The sequence below is a fragment of the Colobus angolensis genome, unplaced genomic scaffold (genome assembly GCF_000951035.1).
Source record: "Colobus angolensis palliatus isolate OR3802 unplaced genomic scaffold, Cang.pa_1.0 Scaffold33, whole genome shotgun sequence".
Lineage (NCBI taxonomy): Eukaryota > Metazoa > Chordata > Mammalia > Primates > Cercopithecidae > Colobus > Colobus angolensis.
In genome coordinates, this window is record NW_012116599.1 from 7146926 (window position 1) to 7153842 (window position 6917).

Here is a 6917-nt window from a genome sequence, read left to right on the forward strand (position 1 = left end):
GAGCAGCAGGGTTTCTAGTAAAATCCTACTGACTTAGAATCACTGTATCTGATCACAAATTATGGCCTAGCTCTGCACCTCCTGAATATGTGTATGTATGAAAGTGCATACATTCTGAGCATGGTATGTACTTTTGTATCAGAAGTGATCTAACATTCTAGTATAAACATTTCTAGTTGTTTCTTTGTTCACTTATCAGGAACAGAGGTGTTGACTTGGCTCAGGGTCAGAATGCCGTAGAAATGAGAGCTGATTGTAATGGGTTTCCACTGCAAACGCTGAGGAATGAAGAAGGCCATTTTAACTCTATGGTTAAGTGTGGTAAGGGCGAAGAAGCTAAAGCGAAAGTCAGGGAAATCACATTCCACTTTAAATATTAGTTTCTACTTTTTCATAAAATGGTTCCATTTAATACCAAAACAGGTAGATATGATTTTCACAGGCAGGTGCAGTGGCTCACGCCTATAATCTCAGCACTTTGGGAGGGTTAGGCGGTGGATCACTTGAGGTCAGGAGTTTGAGACCAGCCTGCCCAACATGGTGAAACCCCATCTCTACTAAAAATACAAAAATTGGCTGGGCGTGGTGGCGCGTGCCTGTAATCCCAGCTGCTTCGGTGGCTGAGGCAGGAGAATCCCTTGAATCTGGGAGGCTGAGGTTGCAGTGAGTCGAGATTGCACTACTGCACGCCAGCCTGGGCAACAGAGTGAGACTCCATCTCAAAAAAAAAAAAAAAAAAAAGAAAAGATAAGACTTTCACTTTATTTCTTAACTTTCTTCCTCCTAAGCTCTAATCAAGTTACTAAGAGGCAACAAAATATACAACAGCAAATGTTAAAAATCAAATAAGTAAAAGTTTCTTTTAAAAACAGGAAAGATCTAAGTAATCCTAGAGGGAGCTGTTAGTTCTAGATTTACATAGAAAGTTGTTTCACTCACTTGAATCTTTTATAAGATATTTATATGGCTGGCACAGTGGCTCATGCCTGTGATCCCAGCACTTTGGGAGGCCGAGGGAGGTGGATCACCTGAGGTTAGGAGTTCAAGACCAGCCTGACCAATATGGTGAAATCCCGTCTCTACTAAAAATACAAAAATTAGCCGGGTGTGGTGGCAGGTGCCTGTAATCCCAGCTACTCGGGAGGCTGAGGCAAGAGAATCTCTTGAACCCAGGAGGCAGAGGTTGCAGTGAGCCGAGATTGCACTATTGCACTCCAGCCTGGGGGACAAAAGTGAAACTTTTGTTTCAAAAAAAGTTTCAAACAAAAAGAAAAAAAAAGATACTTATATAAAATTTAAAGTAAATAAAGAAACTGAGACAATAAGGGAAAGAATAAAACGTTTGTATCTCCAGCATGTATTACTTTACTAATATCACTAAAATAACAGTTTTGAACCTATGATGACATTTAAATAAACTTCTAGTACAGCAGAAATCTAATTTCACTGTGAAGTCCTGTGTAGTACTGTCAACTTCAGAAGTCCTTTTTGATACAATTCACAGCATGGCACTGATAAGGTGTCAAGTGAAATATGTGATGCCTGTTTCAGACTGAAGGCATATTTTATGATAGGCAAGAATTTCTTAAAATGCAGCATCAGCCAATCATCATTAAATCTCTGTATTAAACACTTGAATGAAAGTTGTTACTCTCCATAACTTGATGAGGTAGGAGAAGTGCTTGAGTTGATCCAGATTATAGGACCCTAGATTTACATGGTAGGAATATTTATTTGATAGGAAACAACTAGGTTGGCAATAAGGAGGGGTGAAGGCTAATAAAAAACTGGAACCTAAAAAGCTAGGGGAGTGTTATTCTTTTTTTTTTTAAAATTTTTATTATACTTTAAGTTCTAGGGTACATGTGCACAACGTGCAGGTTTGTTACATATGTATACATGTGCCATGTTGGTGTGCTGCACCCATTAACTCGTCATTTACATTAGATATATCTCTTAATGCTATCCCTCCCCACTTCCCCCACCCCATGACAGGCCCCGGTGTGTGATGTTCCCCTTCCTGTGTCCAAGTGATCTCATTGTTCAGTTCCCACCTATGAGTGAGAACATGCAGTGTTTGGTTTTCTGTTGTTGCGATAGTTTGCTGAGAATGATGGTTTCCAGCTGCATGCATCCATGTCCCTGCAAAGAACATGAACTCATCCTTCTTTATGGCTGCATAGTATTCCACGGTGTATATGTGCCACATTTTCCTAATCCAGTCTATCATTGATGGACATTTGGGTTGGTTCCAAGTCTTTGCTATTGTGAATAGTGCTGCAGTAAACATACGTGTGCATGTGTCTTTATAGTACTTTCTAAAGAAATCAGATGATTTAAGAGTTTTCTCCCTCACTTACTGCTGCAGAATTAAAATAAGCTGATTAAAATAATTGAGCTTTCTGCACACAGCACTAGGTTTGTTGTAGGGTTCAATAAATATCTGACTCATTTCCTAACTAAAGGCACCAGATCATGACTATATGATTGGGTCCTGTAGTGTTAGACTGAGGATACTTTTCCAGATATGTTGCTTTATTACTAATCAGCTTGATCATTAATCTAAGAATATATGATCTAACAGAAAAGGGGCACTTCTTTGCTTTCATGTGCTTTCCAAGTGGCCTAAGGGCCCCTTAATTCTTCAGCTTACTTACCTAACTCAGACTTAACTTTATCTTTACTTTGTGGGTACAAGTGTTCTTTTGAACTTTGTAAACTTTCACGGAATTTAGCATTTCTTGTAATCTTTGCATTTAAGTTTATTTTGTTTTTGTTTTTGTTTTTTTTGTATCTTCCCTGAGAACATGTTGTAATTTGTTTTTCAAAGAAATAGTTGTGCAGGAATTACTAAAGTAGATAAGAAAAACTGGGTGTGATGGTAAACAGGAAAGATATATTAAGACTGGAGACGGTATCACTGCTCACTGATCATAAGCATCAGTATAAGTTTCCTATTCTTATATTCAGACAGCATTATGGTATCTAGCAATATTCAGAAACAGTATGGTATCTAGCATGAAGTATTTAATACAGTACCATAAATATCTTATCAAATGCTATTCTTGGAACTGAAATTACTAAGATAAAATAATATGGTATAATTAGGGGCTGTAACTAACTAAATGGACGATGATGCATATGTAACTGTAACCTGAATGAATATTAAATAACCAACGAAGCTTGCCCACTTCTGGGTGTAACAGCTGGTAAGATTCCCCAAAGCCCACTCCCCCAGAAGATCCCTGTGGACTTTCATGTGGCCCACTGTGAAGATATAGTCGTGTCCCCTGAAAGGAAAGAATACACACACCTGTATCTCGCTAGCCAGTGTGTGAAATGGCTACATCCATTGTTGTCAATACCCATACTACAGCAAAACACAGATTTCTTTGCTTGAATTTTGATTTGATGAAAAGCAACCTTGTGTCAGAGACAAGTCTGACAGAAAAAAAGAAGAAAAAAGAAAAGAAAGAAAGAGAAGGAACTTGATTCAGCTCTACTGGATGTTAATAACCTTTTCCTTTACTTCTTTTTTTCTTCTCCTTTTCCTTAATTCATTGGCGTGAGGCAGCAGCCAAGGCCTGCAATGGCTCTGTATTCTCCTGGATCTTCCTTCGGCTTCTGCGACCTTTTGGTCAGCTACATACATGGTTAGCTCCATAACAAAGGGTTCCTTTTCCTGCAGGACACCTGTGCCGCCAAGGTCACGGGCAACAAGAATTGACAAAGGGGGCTGTCTGTCCTCCGGGGCCCCAGCTCATAATGGTGAGCCTCAGCTAGTTCTTCCTCTCCTCCCCTTATATCCATTTTTCTGTCCTCACTTCCTGATCTGCGCACTTCAAGCTCCAGCAGAAGGACACAGCCTGGCAGAGAACACGTAGCCAGGTCCTCAATGGCCTAAGTACCTGAGGAAGCCTGTGTCTATGACCCAGCAGTCACACTTTACTTTGCTTATTGGTCCTCAGCCCAATTCCTTGTAGGTCTGCTTTAACTTACTAGAAGTGCTAAAACCACATATCTATTCTCTAAATTGATTTAATAAAGACATTTACTACAATTAGGGCTTTTTTCTTTTTAATGTGATGAGAATGTATTTGTGTTTAAAATAAAAACCGATTTTCTGAGCACTGTGGCTTACATCTATAATCCCAGTGCTTTGGGAGAAAGAGGTGAGAGATGATGTGAGGCCAGGAGTTCAAGGCCAACGTGGGCAATATACAAAGACTCTGTCTCCAAAAATAAAAATAAGGCTGGGCACGGTGACTCACGCCTGTAATCCCAGCACTTTGGGAGGCTGAGGCGGGCAGATCACTTGAGGCCAGGAGTTCAAGATCAACCTGGCCAACATGGTGAAACCCCCGCCTCTACTAAAAATATAAAAATTAGCCAGGTATAGTGGTGTGTGCCTGTAATCCCAGCTACTCAGGAGGCTGAGGCACAAGAATCACTTGAACCTGAGAGGTGGAGGCTGCAGTGAGCTGAGACTGTGCCACTGCACTCCAGCCTGGGTGATGGAGTGAGACTCTGTCTCGAAAAATGAATAAATAAAATAAAATAAAATCAATTACCTGGGTGATATGCTTTGGCTCTGTGTCTCCACCCAAATCTCCTGTCAAATTGTAATCCCCACTGTTGGAGGAGGGGCCGGGTGGGAGGTGATTGAATCATGGGGCGGACTTTACTCATGATAGTGAGTGTGTTCTCACGAGATGTGGTTGTTGAAAAGTGTGTAGCACTTTCCCCTTGGCTCTCTTCCTCCTGCTCCCACCATGTAAGTCGTGCCCCTTTCCCCTTCACCTTCTGCCATGATTGTAAGTTTCCTGAGGCCTCCCCAGCCATGCTTCCTGTACAGGCTGCAGAATCGTGAGCCAATTAAGCCTCTTTTCTTTATAAATTACCCAGACTCGGGTATGTCTTTGTAACAGTGTGAGAACAAACTAATACAACAGGTGTGGTGGCACACACTGTAGTCCCAGAGACTTGGGAAGCTGAGGCAGGAGGATCACTTGAGCCCAGATCAGAGCTGCAGTGAGTCGTGACCGCACCATTGCACTCTAGTCTGGGCAACAGACTGAGACCTTGTCTCTAAAAACATAAATAAATAAACATATAATAATAGCTAAAATGGTACGTTAAAAAAAAAGTCTGGGTGCAGTGGCTCATACCTGTAATTCCAGCACTTTGGAAAGCTAAGGTGGGAGGATTGTTTGAGGTCAGGAGTTCGAGACCAGCCTGTGCAACACAGTGAGACTCTGTCTCAAAAAAATTAAAAAATAAAATAAATTGCGAATGACATGAAATACAGTTAAAGAATAAAAAATAAATAAATTTAAAAAGGAATAAAAATAAATATTTACCTCCTATTTCAAACTTGCATGTAGGAACAACAACAACAACAACAAAAATCCCAGAGTAATGTCAGATTCTAGAGCTAGACTGGAATTTCACAAGCAGGAGGCAATGAGAAAGTAAGCCCAAGCTTTTCTTGCAAAATGTAAACAAACATGAGTGTAGAACACTCCAGTTTCTTAGAAAATGTCTTCAAAAACAGAATTATCAGAAAATAAATGCAGATAGTTGGATTAACCTCTGACTCCTCGTATCATGTGCTTCCTTCTGCCCTCTGAAGGAAATGTGAGAAGGGTCACAAGCTACCTCAGGAGGAAAAGGCAAGAATGTGACCAGAGTCCTGTCAACCTCATGCCTATTTTAATTCTTCAGGTGAGAGGGAGGATACAACGGGCAGGAAGGAAGCCCCCCAGTGGGGAAACTATGATGAGAATTGGAGACCCTCACATCCATTCTTGTTTTTGTGTGTTTGTTTTGAGACTGAGTCTCACTCTGTTGCTCAGGCTGGAGTGCAATGGTGGGATCTTGGCTCACTGTAACCTCTGCCTCCTAGGTTCAAGTGATTCTCCTGCCTCAGCCTCAGAAGCAGCTGGTATTACAGGCAGCAGCCACCACACCCGGCTAATTTTTATAGTTTTAGTAGAAACGGGATTTCGTCATGTTGCCCAGGCTGGTCTCAAACTCCTGACGTCAGGTGATCCACCTGACTTGGCCTCCCAAAGTGCTGAGATTACAGGCATGAGCCACCGCACCTGGCCACCGTTCTTTAGAACTTCCTTCTGCAGTTTCTCCAGGTCCCAGTGCTGACTAAGACCACATTGCCACCATCAATTCAACCTTTTCATTTTCTTTCTCTGTATTCATCTTTTTCTCTGCTGTCATCTCCATAATCAAATGGTGTTTGTTAAAAAGTAGTATATTCTGATGCCCGGCACAGTGGCTCATGCCTGTATTCTCAGCACTTTAGGAGGCTGTGGCAGTTGGACTGCTTGAGCCCAGGAGTTTGAGACCAGCCTGGGCAACATGGAGAAACCTCATCACTACAAAAAAATACAAAAATCAGCCAGGCATGGTAGCGTACATCTGTAGTCCCAGCCACTTGGGAGGCTGAGGTGGGAGAATTGCTTGAGCCCCAGAGGCAGAGGCTGCAGTGAGCGGACATTATGCCACTGCACTACAGCCTGGGTGATGAGAGTGAGACCCTGTCTTAAACAAACAAACAAACAAACATAAAACATTAGCAGGATATATAGAATAGATGGTATCTCTTAATTTTACACTGATTAAATGGAGCCTCAAAGAGTATTATATAACTTACACACTTTGTAAGGAATAGAATATGATTGAGAATTAGTCCATCCAATTAAAGTTTAATCATATGGTCCCTTGATAAAGTATATAACAAAAGTAGAATTGTTGGGTTCCCTGCTTTCTAATCACTCCTTTCTTAATAAGAAGTATTCTTGGTTGGGCACAGTGGCTCATGTCTGTAATCCCAGCACTTTGGGAGGCCGAGGTGGGTGGATCACCTGAGGTCAGGAGTTCAAGACCAGCCTGGCCAACAT